This window comes from Leptonychotes weddellii, chromosome 9 (genome assembly GCF_054177405.1).
Source record: "Leptonychotes weddellii isolate Sample4059 chromosome 9, ASM5417740v2, whole genome shotgun sequence".
Taxonomy (NCBI): Eukaryota; Metazoa; Chordata; class Mammalia; order Carnivora; family Phocidae; genus Leptonychotes; species Leptonychotes weddellii.
This window is the reverse complement of record NC_138377.1, coordinates 57987613-58003809: the sequence shown is the minus strand read 5'-3', so window position 1 is coordinate 58003809 and position 16197 is coordinate 57987613. Positions and strand designations below refer to the sequence as shown.

General features: G+C 37.7%; 1 protein-coding gene across 11 annotated transcripts in view; it reads left to right on the top strand.

Annotated features, from left to right (window-relative positions):
- Positions 1–16197, top strand: part of NUBPL (NUBP iron-sulfur cluster assembly factor, mitochondrial) — a 144286-nt gene that overhangs the window by 109191 nt on the left and 18898 nt on the right. The window lies entirely within an intron of this gene.

The following is a 16197-nucleotide window of genomic DNA, read 5'->3' as shown; positions in this document are numbered from 1 at the left end:
GCATTGCTAAGAAGTTGTTTGAAAAAAGAAAGAAGAGGATTTAAAAAAAAAAGGAGAAAATGTGATCAGGCAGAGGAGTAGAAAAAAACCATACACTAGAGATTTAGGGTATATTTTGATCTGTTAGAAGAAACTATCTCAAATTTTTAAAGAGAGAACAACTTATATATATATGCCAAAAATATGGGTAACTACTATGAAGGAATAGAATATGACTCTAAAAATGAAAAATAAAAATGTTTTTTTAAAAAAGGGATTGATAAGATGTTGGTTGAAAAAGGGAAAAAGAAAAATTAAAAAAAAAAAGTTAAAAAAAAATGAACTTTGAAAGACTACAGAATCATGGTAAAAAAGCCATGCATTCTATGTGCAGTATTCCCCTAGCGCTGGAGTTCTGCCGTTCTCATTGATCAGTCTGCATTAAAATATTTTTAAAAGAATTCTAAAACATCCTTCAGGTATGAGTTTTATGACCAAGTACTACCTCTCCAAATACTGGCAGATATTACCAACGAGAAAACCCCCACATGAGTGTTTAGGTAGAGGCACTCATGGGAAGACAGGGGAAAACGGTGACTTTTTTCCTTCTGTCTCCAGTTTAACTCATTCATAGCTCACTGTCTTCTAAAAAGTATCTAAGGATTTTCTATACAATTTGACAAAATAAAAATGTAATAATATTAAGACAAAGGACAATTAAAATCAGAATCAGAAGTGAATCCATAAACAAACTGCATGCCATTAAGGAACTTAAATACATGCCAAAAGTAATACATGAATTTTCTAGTGACCACATAGAGCCTTTATAAAACTATCCATTTCCATGAGGTTAGAAAGAGCGTAATGTTCAAGAGAAGGAGAGCTGAGACCATAGAGACATAAATCTCCCCTAGGTTCTCAGAATAAAGTAACTCTTTATATGATGAACACACTCTCATTACCTTTTTTTTTTAACCTTAAATAGAGGTTTCTTCCTCCTAGTGTGCATCAGCAAAAGCAAGTGGACTTATGCCAATGTACAATTTAGAACAGGCATTTTTGTACAAAGCCAATGTGATGCCTCCATCTATATGACTATCTAGTGGCCTTGCGTAATTCAGGGATAGATTTTAGAGCTTATAGAGCAGAGTTTTTTAGACTTCAGCCCATGAATTAGCTTCAGGGGTCTCATGATTCTTTCCCCCTCCTCCCTCCCCCCACCCCCAAATGATATGTTCGCTTTGAGTTTGTTTTGGTATGGAGAGAATTCATAACTTTCATTGAATTCTTCAATGAAACTGACACGGTATAAGATCCAGTGATGTACTAGCATGAATGGACTCTCTTTCATAAATGTTTTTCTCTCAGGGGAGCATCTGAAAAGTATAAAATAGTAGAGTAGTGGAGTTGAGATGATCCTCTTTGACAGGTACCTCTTCTCTCTTGCCAATTAGTGCATTAACAAGCTGTGGAGCTCTACACTGGATCCACATTGTCTTAGGAAAATTGAGGAGTCCAGGGGCGCCTGGGTTGCTCAGTTGGTTGGGCGAGTGCCTTCAGCTCAGGTCATGTTCTCAGGGTCCTGAAATCGAGCCCCACATCTGGCTCTTTGCACAGTGGGGAGCCTGCTTCTCCCTCTCCCTCTACCTGCTGCTCCACCTACTTGTGCTCTCCCTCTGTCTGTCAAATAAATAAATAAAAATTATTTAAAAAAAAAAAAAGAAAATTGAGGAGCCTGATAAGGATGATCTGAGGGTATTCCCACGATCAGAAAGTATATAAGGCCAGTCTTTATATTTGGATAAATGAGTAATAAAACCCCCATGGTATTCTCTGTTGTGAATTTTAGCTTGGAAAATTTTTAAAGCAGTGGTAACCAAGTGCACACCTCAAAAAAAAGTCTCAATAAACATATAGTTTGAGCAATGTGACTTCCTATTATGTCCTCCAAGATAAACTAGATACAAGTAATACATACCCAAATCACTAAATAAGAATACTTATATTGGATTTTAAGATATAAGTCCGCAGAAGGTTAGAGAGAGGGCTATCTACCAAAACTTAAGAGAGGAAGTAATACATAATCCTTCTGTCTAGTAGAAATTAGGTAACAGGGCCAATTGTCTGTTATTGCCACTTCAAGGTTAATAGTCATCCTATCAGCATATCAGTGAATGCTTAGTTTCCCATTCTGTAAGATGAGGGTAGAGGCATATGTCCAGTTTACTTAAAAGTATCATGAAATTTTTGAGGGAAAAGTTTTTTAAAAAGCAGAAACCAGCACTTTTTATTCCCCATTCTGTAAATTATCGTTTTGTACACCAAGAGACTATTTCAACCAGTGCTGTCATTTGATGCGACTATGACTATGGGGTGGGTTTTACATGCACTTTACTGGTTGGGGGTCTAATGACCATAGTTGGCAAATTCAGCATATGTACCTTTTAGTCTTTAGGTTATTTTCACTTACCTGCAGCACCTGATACTTACTGCCCTATAAGTAAAAAGGCAAACAATCTCATAATTGTTCTGACAGATTTTTCTCTACACTCAAGGATAAAGGGACAAAGGGTGGGACAGAGACTCCTATGGAACTTAACAATGGGGAAGACGGGTGGTCACTAAGTCCAGGTTAGGCTGTTGCTAAGTGGGTGTCACTGAAAATAAAAGTTGAAGATATCAGCAAGGAAATACAGTGAGGAAGTATTTCAAGTGAAGGATCTTGGGCTGCATAAAGCTCAGAGGACTAGTGCAGTATTAATTAGGGAATGAAAGAGCTGTTTGTGATCAGAAAGTTAATGTTGGAGTTTAAGTTGGCAGAGTTGGAATGGTTCTGGGTCATGACAAGGCCCAGGTTGTGGATGGTCATGGGTGTGTGGGGCTGAAGTGGAATAGAAGTAAAAGTCATTGGAAATGTATAATCCTTCCAAGTTGGCTCTTTGACATTGTCCTATATCTTTATTATAACCCTCTTTTTTTCACCCCTATGTTTTAATTATTTGCTCTCTAAACAGCAAACATTTTAAAAGAAGGTAGAATATCTTAATCATCTCTTGAACCTGCAGAACAAGATAGGTGCTCAGTAATCTTTGCAGGTGAATGAGAAAACTTTCCAGCAATGAGCTCTGTAAACAATTGGACAACCGTGGTGCAGCTACATTGTAAAGGGAATCCTGGCTATGAGTGGGATGTGGATTTGATGACTTCTGAGATCTTTCTGGCATTTAAGAGCCTTGGAGTCTAAGTAATGGCAAAGCATTTGAAATTAGAAAGTGTTCCATAAATGCAAAGGAGTAATACTATGCTTTGTTTATACCACTTCATTTTTTTCCTGGTTTTTAGTCTTGCTTTCTGTTTTTTCCCCTTTTAAGTGCATTAGTTACCATGGAAACGGTGATGTCATTGGAATTCATTGGTATGGACAGAGTTTAGTAATGTCTGCAAAAACATTTTGAAGTTAATTTAAATGGTTTCTTAAAACTCAAGGCTTGGGGTGCCGGGGTGGCTCAGTCGGTTAAGCATCTGCCTTTAGCGCAGAGGTCATGATCCCAGGGCCCTGGGATCGAGCCCCACATAAGGCTCCCTTCTCAGCAGGGAGTCTGCTTCTCCTTCTGCCCCTCCCCTCACTCATGTGCTCGTTCTCTCTCTCTCACTCACTCTCTCTCTCAAATAAATAAAATCTTTTTTTAAAAAAATCCCTCAAGGCTTGGATAGGGGAAGAAGAAGAAGAGATGAACTATGAAATTCTTTGTTCTCTGCCTGAAATCATACCAGCTCTGCCAAATCCTTATCTCAGTGTTTGTAGATTGTTTTTTTAAATAATAAGTTTTTTTCAATCTTACACATTTTGAAGGGTGGGTACTTCTTGCCTTGTGTCATTTTTACCCATTTTTATTGCTTCTCCTACAGTGGAGGCCCAGGCACCTCAATTTGGAGCCCTTCTACCATTTGAACTTTTAGAGTTACAGGGATTTCACTCTCCAGCCCTGACTTCTTGGGCAGTCTCCTTCCCAGCTCCTGAAAAATATATTAAAGTATATTTCTTCTCTTATTCCTTCTGTACCTAGGGATCCTTTAGTTAATTTTAATTCAATAAGTAGTTTATTGTACAAATATATATTTACACCTATTGAGTGCCTTCCATAGGCAAAGTGCTGTGATAAGTTCCCTTGTTGATTAGGAAAAAAAAAAAAAAAGAAGAATGAAGCTTTTTTTTGCCAAGTACCTTATCAGCCGGTAGACTAGCTCTATTATGGGTGAAGGGGCCCTGAAATCTGAAGAACACGAGAATACTTTCTTTTTTTTTTAAGCTTTTATTTATTTATTTGACAGAGAGACAGCGAGAGAGGGAACACAAGCAGGGGGAGTGGGAGAGGGGGAGTGGGAGAGGGGGAGTGGGAGAGGGGGAATGGGAGAGGGGGAGTGGGAGAGGGAGAAGCAGGTTTCCTGCTGAGCAGGGAGCCCAATGCGGGCTCCATCCCAGGATCCTGGGATCATGACCTGAGCCTAAGGCAGACGCTTAATGACTGAGCCACCCAGGCGCCCTACGAGAACACTTTCTTCTTTGGGCTATTAAAGTAGGGTTTTTGTGGAAAAGTCATGATTGTTGTCATGTCCCTGTATTTTGCATATCCTGATAAGCCATTGTTAGCTTGGGAACTCAGATTCATGTTTCAAATCCCTGCTCAGGCATTACTTTCTCTAGGAAGCTTTTATCAAACTCCCAGAAAAGGTTAATCTTTCTCTGAACTACTTGAACTTATATCTGGTTTGGCTCTTATCCCACTATAGTTTACCTGTCAGTCTTCGCAGAAGCAGCGAGTTCCTGGCGGGCAACAAAACATGCCTTAAATATTCTTAAATGCTCAGTTCTCTGGTGTATAGCAGGCATATGATAAATACTTAGTATGTATACATTTGACCCAGTATAGAATGCCAGCCACAGTCTGCTATTGTCTTTATCCCCAGTTCACAGGCCACCACTCTTCCTTGCATTCTCTCTGCCACAGTGAAACTGGTCATCTTCTACTTCTTTTAGATTCCCACAAAGTTTCTTTCTTCATGGCCTTGAGCATGCTGTTTCTCCATATGAGATCCCTTTACCCTCATTTTTCACTTGGTAGCTCCTTTTTATCCTTTGATACTTAGATTAAATGGTTCTTTCTCTGGGAGACTGTCCTGTCCCTGTTAACCAGGTGAACTCGTTTTAATGCGTGATCTAGTAACACTCTATTACCCTTTTGTAACTGTTTTCATATTTGTCAGTATTTTTACATTGTAGTACCATGCTGTAAGCTCTGAGTGAAGGGACCCCTTACCTCCCTCTGTGCCAAGAACATATAGCTGCTCACTAAACATATACAGAATGAATGAATGGAGTAGGATTTTCATAGGCATATCAGGGGACTGGAGTAGGGACAGAATTTAGTCTGAAAAGAATCAGGAGATCACAAGTTGTGTTCAGAGTTGTTCAGTTTTTCTACAGTTGAAGTAATATGTTTCAGTGTATCTCTCCTAGGCCCAGGTTTGGTAGAGCTAAGGATTTGGACTTGCTTCTTGAGATTTTTGTTTGTTTGTTTTAAAGATTTTATTTATTTGACAGAGAGAGTGCACAAGCAGAGGGTAGCGGCAGGCAGAGGGAGAAGCAGACTCTCAGCTGAGCTGGAAGCCCGATGTGGGACTCGATCCCAGGACCCCAGGATCATGACCTGAGCTAAAGGCAGACACTTAACCGACTGAGCCACCCAGTCTCACTTCTTGATATTTTTAGAGGAGTCCATAAATAATGTTGGTTGGGAAATAGACTTACTAGAATGGAGCTTTAAAAATATTTAACTCGGTGGAAATGAATAGAAAGGACAGGAGCCAGGAGAATGAAAGCATTAAGGAAGCATTTGCAGTGGTCAGAGTTAACTCACACTGCAGGTTGTGACTCACCAATAAGTCATGAAACCAGTACACTGAGAGATGAAACCAAAGGTCTTATAATTCTTTTTTTTTTTAAAGATTATTTATTTATTTGATTGATTTATGACAGAGAGAGAGAGAGAGGCAGAGGCAGAGGGAGAAGCAGGCTCCCTGCAGAGTGAGGAGCCAGATATGGAACTTGATCCCAGGACCCAGGGATCATGACCTGAGCCAAAGGCAGATGCTTAACTGACTGAGCCACCCAGGCACCCCAAAACCAAAGGTTTTAAACAAATCAGGGTAAATTGCTCTTAGGAAGACAAAGTGCTATTTCATAAAGATTTGGTCTCAGTTATATATACATGTAAGTGTGCATTTATATTGAATCAAGATTTAAAATATTTCTCTTATGGTAAGATATTTATAATAATTTGGAAGAACACTGGTATAGGTGATAGGGAGTAAGGGTCTGATCCAGAATAACAGCACTGAAAATGGGAAGGGGAATAAATGTAGTTGACATTTTGAAGGAAGAATTGACAGGCTTGGCAATTGATTACATAGGATATGGTGGTTAGAAAAAAAAATGGCAGAAATCTAAGGGATTTTGAGAGTTAGGCTGCCATTAATAAATCTACCAGCAGCTAGTTTTTTGCTCAGGATGACAGTGAGGTAGAAATAAGAGGTTAGATTCTCAGTCACAAATCCCTGCCCTTATTCTCTATGAGGGTCGTGATTTAAAACTGTTTGGCAAGGAAGAGACTGGTAGAGAAAATGATTTGGTGTTGGCCTTTTTAGTACTCTTCACATCACATGATGTATGTGACCATCCCTTCTCCTTACAGAAACAGATTTATTAATCTGTATATTTGTAGCCTCTTACACACAGATTGATTTCTTTTAACACTGAGAGAGCTATATTCTTTAATATGTATATAACCTCTTTTATGGTTGCAAATTAAATTACTTTAGAAATTTTGTAATAATTTCTTAGGCAACAGGATGCTACTTGCAGAGCCATTTTTATAGTGGTGAAGAGAATGAGCTCAGGAGTCTGAATGCTAGAGTTCAAATCCTAGCTCTGTTACTTTGTAGCTGTATGACCTAAGCAAGTTACTTAATTCATAATGTGGGAATTATAGTACTGTTTCCCTCAGAAGTTTGAGGTGAGAAATAAATGAGATAATGCCCACAAAGGGCTTAGTACAGTGTTTGGCACAAGCTGACCAACCAATAATGTCAATGTAATTAATGTTGCTTATTATAATTACTTTTAGAATGTTATCATGAAACATAAATTTGTAACTTATAGATATTTATGTTTTGGCCTACATATTTTGACTAGTCCCTTATTTGCTAATAAGAATTTTAACAAGAAATTGTTAAAAATTTAGATGAATCGTGTCTTTGAGATTTCCTTATTCCTTGAGTACTTCACTTGAGCCTAAACCATTCTCTTCATATAGATTAAATTGCTAAAGTTATATAGAATCTAAAATTATTTTAAAATTGCATTATTTAAAAATTTTTTTTTAATTTGCATTATTTAATACAGTTCATTGCTGTCACAAATAAACCTCAAAATACATAATGATGCAAATACAATAGCAGTTTATTTCTTGCTCATGTAACAGTACTCATAGATGAACAGGTGAGCAGGGTGGTCTTCTTCCAGGAAGTTATTTAGGCCACTGTAGCCTCTGCCATGTTCAAATGTGAGTTCTAAACCCACCTTTGGGGCCATCCTCGTTTGAGCCAGCCAGAAGGGAAAGACAGCACAGAGGCATGCATGTGGAGATTTTTATGGACAAGACATAAATACATGTCTATTCACACTTCACTAAAACTCAGTCATGTGGTCACTTGTCACATTTCTCAAGGAGCCCAAGAAATGTAGGTTAGCTATGTGCGAGGAAGATGAGACCATGGACTTAGGTCAACAGCTACTTGTCTGCTACAGTTGACCTGGAAACAAAGAATAGATTAAAGCCTAATGCTAGTCACTGAATAACAGCATTGTTGTAAATAATTCTGAAAATTCTATAACTATTTCAGCCTTGCAAATAGTTATTTATTTTATTTTATTTTATTTTTTTAAAGATTTTATTTATTTATTTGACAGAGAGAGACACAGCAGGAGAGGGAACACAAGCTGGGGGAGTGGGGGAGGGAGAAGCAGGCTTCCCAGGAGCCCCATGCGGGGCTTGATTCCAGGACCCTGGGATCATGACCTGAGCCGAAGGCGGATGCTTAACAACTGAGCCACCCAGGCGCCCCAATAGTTATTTATTTTAAAAAGGGAGATAGGAATTTTGCTTTTCCTGTGGTTTACTTTTCCTGCTGGTTAAAAACAAACAAATCAAAGAAGAAAATACTACTGTGGTGTGGAACTTTTAAATATTTATTTATAAGGGTTAATGATTATATTTTCATCTAAGAAAAATAAGGTTATCTTAGAACCTAAAATAGATGATTCTTAATCAGTGTTTTCTTTCCATTTTCTGTTGCTTTTCATTTTCATTGTCACAGACCCTACACGTTGTTCTTAGCAATGAGGATCAGAGTTGTGGTTTATTATTTTTCTGGCAGAGTAGCCATTTATGTTAGTTAGGTTAATCATTTGGACCTGGAGTTCTACACCTTCACCGTTGAATATCTTCAAAACCCAAGTATTCATGATACCTGCCTTAGAGCTTTTTTAGCATCTGTCTAGTTTGCTAGACCACAAAAGTCATATTCATTCATTCATTCATTCATTCATTTGACAGAGAAAGCACAAGCACAAGCAGGGGGAGAGGGAGAAGCAGGCTCCCTGCTAAGCAGGGAGCCTGAAGTGGGGCTTGATCCCAGGACCCCAGCATCATGACCTGAGCTGAAGGCAGATGCTTAACTGACTGAGCCACCCAGGCATCCCCTGTCCTATTGTATTTAATATCTCAAGCTGACCTGCCTTAAAAAACAATTTTGAGTTAGGTAATCTTATGTGAAAATCAAGGCAAGTGACATTTATTATCTCCTTTCCTCCTTGAGCATAGTTTTTCCTCTGTGATTGTCAACTGGTTTCATTTGGTTCTCTGGGAAGTTTTATACATTTGACGTATTTGAAGAATCTTTCATTATTGGCTATAGAGGCCTTAACAAAGTCCTGCTTGAATTATTTCTAGGAACACATTAATTAGTTTGCACATGACATCACATGTGGCTTCCTTCTTCACAATTGGTTAATTTTTCCACTTTTAGGAAAGTGACTTTTCTTTATTGATAACCTTTATAAAACTGGATAGTATTCTGTATCTTGGCCATAATTACATCTCAGAGACCAAAGTTGTATGCTCATTTGTGTCTTTCCTTAGGATCTCTCAGAAATCCATGAATGTTTTTAACTAGAATGCAGTTCTGTGTGATTTACATGAATTAAAGTAATATAACCCTCACAACAACCCTGTGAGATAGATAACATTATTTCTGTCATTTTGTAGTTGAGGAAACTGTAGTACAGAAGATTAAATAACTCACATAAGGTTATCTATCTGTTTAGTGGGCATCTGGGCTCCTATCCCAAGCAGTCTGCTTTCTAGAGCCCACATTTTTAATTGCTGTTTCTGTGGATTATCCAAAACTGAGTAATCCAGAATTTAGTAATGTGGACACGGTAGAATACCACAAGGAGAGAATTTTCAGGGAACGAGAGGAGTCTCCATTAAATTTGCTTACCATTGGGGTTCTGATTGTCTAGGTGGGCAAGTGAGACAGGAAATGGGTGGATTGAAAAATGGGGAGGAGTTAAAGGGCTATAGGCTCAGGTGATAGTCAAGAGAGGTATAATGAATGTGTTTTAGGGAAGGGGAGTTCCATGACCAGGGGAAGGAAGTGAAGTCTAAAGCCTCCTTGATTGCAGCAATTTAGTGTGAAGAGGTTTCAAATTAGGCCTTCCTTTATAACTGTGCTCTTAATTACTATGCTAAATCGCCCTCCTAAACTGTATTGACTCATCATTGTTTCAGGCCACCTAGTTCCATGAACAAAATCCTCCAGTCCATTTACTTTTCATCTTGTTTGGTGACTTCCACATACAAAGCAGTGACCCAGCTGGTCTTGAATTTTGGCTATGTTATTTACTAACTGTGTGCTCTTGAGCAAATAATATAGCTTCAGTGTTTTGTGACCCATCTCATAAGTCATTATGGCAGTTAAATGAGATTATATATATATAGTACTTAGCATAGACCTTAGCACATGGTACTATAAGGGTGGCTCTGAATGTTATTGTTTTAGTGGTAGATTTTAGGGGTCATTATTATAGAGATCATCTTTTGTTGTAAACCCTCATTTTGGGATTTAAGACAGAAAGAAGTTGAATTGTACCTCATAGACCCACAGCTGTTTAGTTGGTCCCTGAGAGGAACATGAATGCAAGTTTCCCTATTCATTGTTCTTTCCATGCCAGACTACTTCTTCTGAAAGAGAAAACAGAAACACCCATCTCATTTTTAAAAATTATAATATTTGGGGGCACCTGGATGGCCCGGTCAGTTAAACATTCGACTCTTGATTTCAGCTCAGGTGGTGATCTCAGGGTCATGGGATGGAGCCTCACCTCACACTCCCAAGTGTGGAGTCTGCTTGGGACTTTTCTCTCCCTCTCCCTCTGCCCCTCCCTGGTGTGCTCACTCATGCTCACTCTCTCTCTCTAAAATAAATGAAAATAAATCTTTAAAAAAATTATAATATTTGTACACTTGCTTCAAGGAATATACTAAAAACTGGTTCAAGGCTAATGGAGAACTGAATAGCACTTAAGAATCTAATCTATTTCAGTTATTATTATTCAGTCTCTATTTAACAGTCAATTTCTCCTCATTTTTTCTTAAATCATAGTTTTTAATCCTTGTGACAAATTCCAGCCAACAAGAATTTAACCTGATTGTAACCTTGAGAATTTGGATTATATAGTAGCCTGAAAAATCTTACTTGTTATTTACCTGAATCTGGATTTAAAATGCCAAGAAGAAATTAAAATTGGGGACTTTTCAGCTTGTTTAATTCAATTCAGTTAGACACAAAAATCCAATATTTCAGAGCAACGTTGATATTTCAAGAGAGTCAATATTTTTAAAGTTAATAAAAGAAGTACCCTTCTGAGCCAATGATGGATTGGAATAATGTAAAAATAACACATAAAATGTTTGTGGTGGCTGATGTTAAGCAAACATGTAGCATTTACTTTCTTTCAGTAAAATTAGCTGAGGTAAAAAGAGATAAGGATCTTAAACACTTTTTCCTCTTAAATTTTTTTTTTATTTGAGTCTAGTTGACACAAAAAAGGATCTTATATTTTGATGAAACATTAAAAAATGATCGAGCATGCCTACAGCTGCATCTCAGTGGTATTATGTAAATTAAGCTCTGGCAAAGCATCTGTTTTCTAATGTTTCTGCTGTCAAAGATATACAAAATAGCTCTATAATAAACAGCTTAACAACACATAAAGTATTCACACAATATAAGGCATTTGGGGGGGACAGTAGGAGATGGTCACGTGAACATGAACTCTTTCCTATTTAAGAGAATTTTTTTTTTTTTTTAAAGATTTTTTATTTATTTGACAGCGAGAGAGACAGCGAGAGAGGGAACACAAGCAGCGGGAGTGGGAGAGGGAGAAGCAGGCTTCCCACGGAGCAGGGAGCCCGATGCGGGGCTCGATCCCAGGACCCTGGGACCATGACCTGAGCCGAAGGCAGACGCTTAACGACTGAGCCACCCAGGCTCCCCTTAAGAGAATTTTTATGAATAAAATTATCACATGGATATTCTAGTGTTCTTTCTTATTATATTAACTGCTCCTATTCAAAACTCATTGATTATAGAACACTACTCTTAAAAACTAGAATAGTGTTTTCTAATCTTTTTAATACTCAAGGTTCTCTTCTGAATTTTCCACATACTCTGCATATCTTAATAAGTAATTTGTTTTCTCTTTCTAATCTGTGTGTTATCACACTCAGTTGATTTAATTTCAGTTAAAAGCAAAGAAACTTGACAGTTTATCTTTCCTATATAGTCTTGAAGGTAAATGTTTCATGTTTCTTCAATTTTTAAAATTACTCCTAAATCACTGGCCCTCATAAATGTTCTTGTGCATCTTTAAGACCTTGAAACAACATTAAATAGGAGAACTACCAAAGTCAGTTCTGTGGTCACTCTTCAGTTGTCTACAACAGTGCTGTCCAATGGAAATGTAATGCAAGTCACAAATGTGATTTAAGAAGTTTTAGTAGCCATATTTTAAAATGTAGAAAAAAAAACAGATGACCTTAACTTTATTTTTTTTAAAGATTTTATTTATTTGAGAGAGAGAGAGAGTGAGAGAGAGAGCCCAAGAGGGGGGGTAGGGTCAGAGGGAGAAGCAAACTCCCCGCTGAGCAGGGAGCCTGACGTGGGACTTGATCCTGGGACTCTGGGATCATGACCCAAGCCGAAGGCAGTCGCTTAACCAACTGAGCCAGCCAGGCACCCAACAGATGACCTTAACTTTAATAAGTAATTATGGCAATGCAAATTAAAGCCACAGTACAGAGGATAGGCCCAGTGTCAGGAAGAAGGAGGACAAACTAGAATACACCTGCACTCCTGCAAATTTCTTTCCCTACCTGTAACCAAAGGAAACTATAGAGAGTAATGCCTATGGCTTCACTTCCACCTCCCAAAACTCATGTCACTTTACTTTTAGGGAACTTTAATGAGGAGCCATAAAGGAAGGAAGAGTCTAGGAAATATAGTTCCCAGTATAAAGAGATTAACGATTTGAATAGTCCAGCACAATGAGATACCACTACACGCTCATCACACTTGCTAAAATAAAAGCGACTGGTGACTTGCAATGATATGGATGGAACTAGAGGCTATTATGCTAAGCAAAATAAGTCAGTCAGAGAAAGACAATTATCATATGATCTCACTCATGTGGAATTTAAGAAATAAAACAGATCATAGGGGATCATAGGGGAAGAGAGGAAAAAGTAAAATGATGAAATCAGAGAGGGAGACAAACCATGAGAGACTTAACTATAGGAAACAAACTCAGGGTTTGGAGGGGAGGGGGTGGGGGGGATGGGGTAACTGGGTGATGGACATTAAGGAGGGCACTTGAAGAAGTAATGAGCACTGAGTGTTACAACTGATGAATCACTAAATTCTACCTCTGAAACTAATAATACAGTATATGTTAATTAAATTGAATTTAAATAAAAAATTTTCCAGTTTTCCAAAATGGTTGTACCAGTTTAAAATGGTTGTACCAGTTTACACTCAGCTGAAACTGTGAGTTTTACTTGCTCTGTGTCCTCACCAAGATTTGGTATTTGTTGTTGTTGTTTTTGTCATCGTCGTATAGACATTTATCTGTTCTAATCAGATCTTAGGCATAAATGTGTGGTATCTCATTGTGGTTCTAATTTGCATTTCTCTGATGATTAGTGAAGTTGAAAACTTTTTCTCAAGTTTGTTGGTCTTTGATACCCTCTTTTAAGGCGTGCCTGTTAAGTCTTGCCCATTTTTAAATTTCTGATGTTCTTTTGTTAGTTTGTAGAGTTCTTTATATATTCCAGATAAAAGCCCTTTGTTAGGGATGTGTCTTATAAATCCCATCTCCTGCTTTATAGCTTGCCTTTACACTCTCTTAATTGTGTCTTCCAATTACGTTATTAACTTTGATGTAGTCAGTTTAACAAAATACTTTTTTATTTATGTTTAGTGCTTTGTGTCCTGCTAGAAAAGTCTCACACCACTCACACCATACCTCAGCCATGCTGGCCTTTCAATTCCTTGAAGGAGAATTGTGCTCCCTACTTCTTCCTTGAGAGTTTTCCCTCCTTTTCTCCTTGTTTTTACTTGCTTATTCTTTAACTTTTAGGTCACATATTTCCTCAAGGAACTCCTCTGTGACTCGCAGGGTAGATGTAGTTCTCTCTGTTCTACACTCATAATCCTCTCTGTTTTGCTTCCAGAGAAGCTCTTCCATCTTTAAAGTAGATTTTTGTACTATTAATTGTTCCCATCCGTTTCTCTAATTAGCATGCAATCTCCAGGAGGGCAAGGATCAAGTCTCTTTTGCTTACCACTGTATGCTACTCCTTTTGTTTAGCTCAGTTACTGGCATATAATAGGCGCTCATTAAATATTGAGTTTGCCTACGGTTTTATGTTTATGACATTTTGTAGTCTATATAGGGAACATGTCTGAGACATTTATATAGGCCTTGGAGAACAAAAATAAGATATTGATAGTAAGTTAATCATGTAAGTGATTACATGCTCTATACCTTCCTATGTCTTGGGGAGTCCAAGAGATTCTGGAGTAAGGATGCTTTTCCTGTTCTCTCTGGATTAGAATATACCCTCACCTAGATTTTCACAATAGTTAAGTGTTTTTCCTTTTCCCATTTCTTGAGTGATATTTTTATGCTTAAGTTGAAAGCTCTGTAGTGAGGGAATATATCACATTTAACGTAAATGGCAGTAAAACTGCTCAAGCAATGGGTGTGTGATATAGACATACTGCATCCCAAAGATTTTGAACAGTTGTGTTTTCATTTTCATTTGTTTCCATGAATTTTTTATTTATTTATTTTATTTATTTATTTATTTATTTATTTTTTAAAGATTTTATTTATTTGACAGAGAGAGACACAGCGAGAGAGGGAACACAAGCAGAGGGAGTGGGAGAGGGAGAAGCAGGCCTCCCGCTGAGCAGGGAGCCCGATGCGGGGCTCGATCCCAGGACCCTGGGATCATGACCTGAGCCGAAGGCAGACGCTTAACGACTGAGCCACCCAGGAGCCCCTCCATGAATTTTTTAAATTCTTCTTTAATTTCCTGGTTGACCCATTCATTCTTTAGTGATACAGGCATACTGAATAAACAAATAAGGTGTGTGATCTTTAGCTGTGTTTTCTTCTGGCTTTGTGGAGATGGTATTGAATTACCAAAGTACAATATGATTTATTTTTTATAATACTTTGCATCAACAAAAGAGCATATATTAAATGCTTGGAAAATGCTTAGCTACAGATTTATGTCCCTCACAATTTGTCTTCATTTGCATATGTTCTGGGAAACTTTAGTCTGTTCTGTTTCTCTTTTCAGAAAGAATAAGAAATTTCATCACCTTCTTGTCTATATGGTTCATTGTGGCTTGTCAGTGCTATTCTTCATTTAAAATGCAAATATTCTATTAGAGATATCTCCTATAATGATGATCTTTTTGGTAGAGTTGATAGGATGATATAGACATGTTTTCTCTAAGCCTTTGATAATTGTGTTCCTTATTTTTATTCTAGAAGAGATGCACTGCTTTTTACTAATAAGAAAATGGGGTAAAAAAAACGTGAATAAGGATTATATTTGCAGAGCCTGTCTATTTATTTAGCACATGTTTATAAAGTATCTATTTTGTGCCAGAAGCTGGGGAAACTCAGAGATGGACACTTTCTATAAGACTTTAAATTTTTGTTTGAAATGATAACATTCTGGTAAGAGCTGAGTTTTCGTCTTTTGCTGGCTGTGTTCTTTTTCTCAGCTATGGAACGGGGATATAAAATACCCATCTCGTAAAGTTTTTGATAGGAGTAAATAAGATAGTTCATCTAAAACACTCACCCCAGTGCCTGGTATATAATAAGCACTCAATATTTGTTAGCTGTCATTTACTATGAGGCTTCGTTCACAATAGCCTCTTTTCCATTTATTTTCCTGTGTTTCTTTCTGCTTATTTTTTCTGTATTGCTATCAGAGCTAAATTTCTAAAACACAGATCTGATTGTGTAACATTACCTCTTGGGACCATCTTTTCAACTTTAAAAACCTTTTATGGGACCATCTTTTCAACTTTAAAAATCTTTTGTGGTTTTCTGTTGTCACAAGAAGAAAGTCATCAGTGGCATTTAGCACCTTGCCATCAGACTCTGACCTCCCTTATTAAACCAGCTTCTGCCTTTGCCCTCCATTGGCGTGCAGCCCAAAAAGGCCATGTGCAGTATTTCACTATCTTGGCTTGTGTGCCTCAACCCTTCTTACCCTCAACTGGAAGAAACAATTTTGGGTAATGTGGGCAGCTCAGAGATACCTCTTAGTCTTCCCAGACAGAATTTTTTTATCCCAGTCATTTCTTTATCTTTAGCATTTATCACATTATTAATTATATGTGTTTTGCTCTCCCACTAGCTTGTGAGTTCCCTTTAAAGCAGAGACCATAACTTATTCATCACTGTATCACTAGAACCCAGTGGGCACTGAGTAAAAACTTGTTGAAATA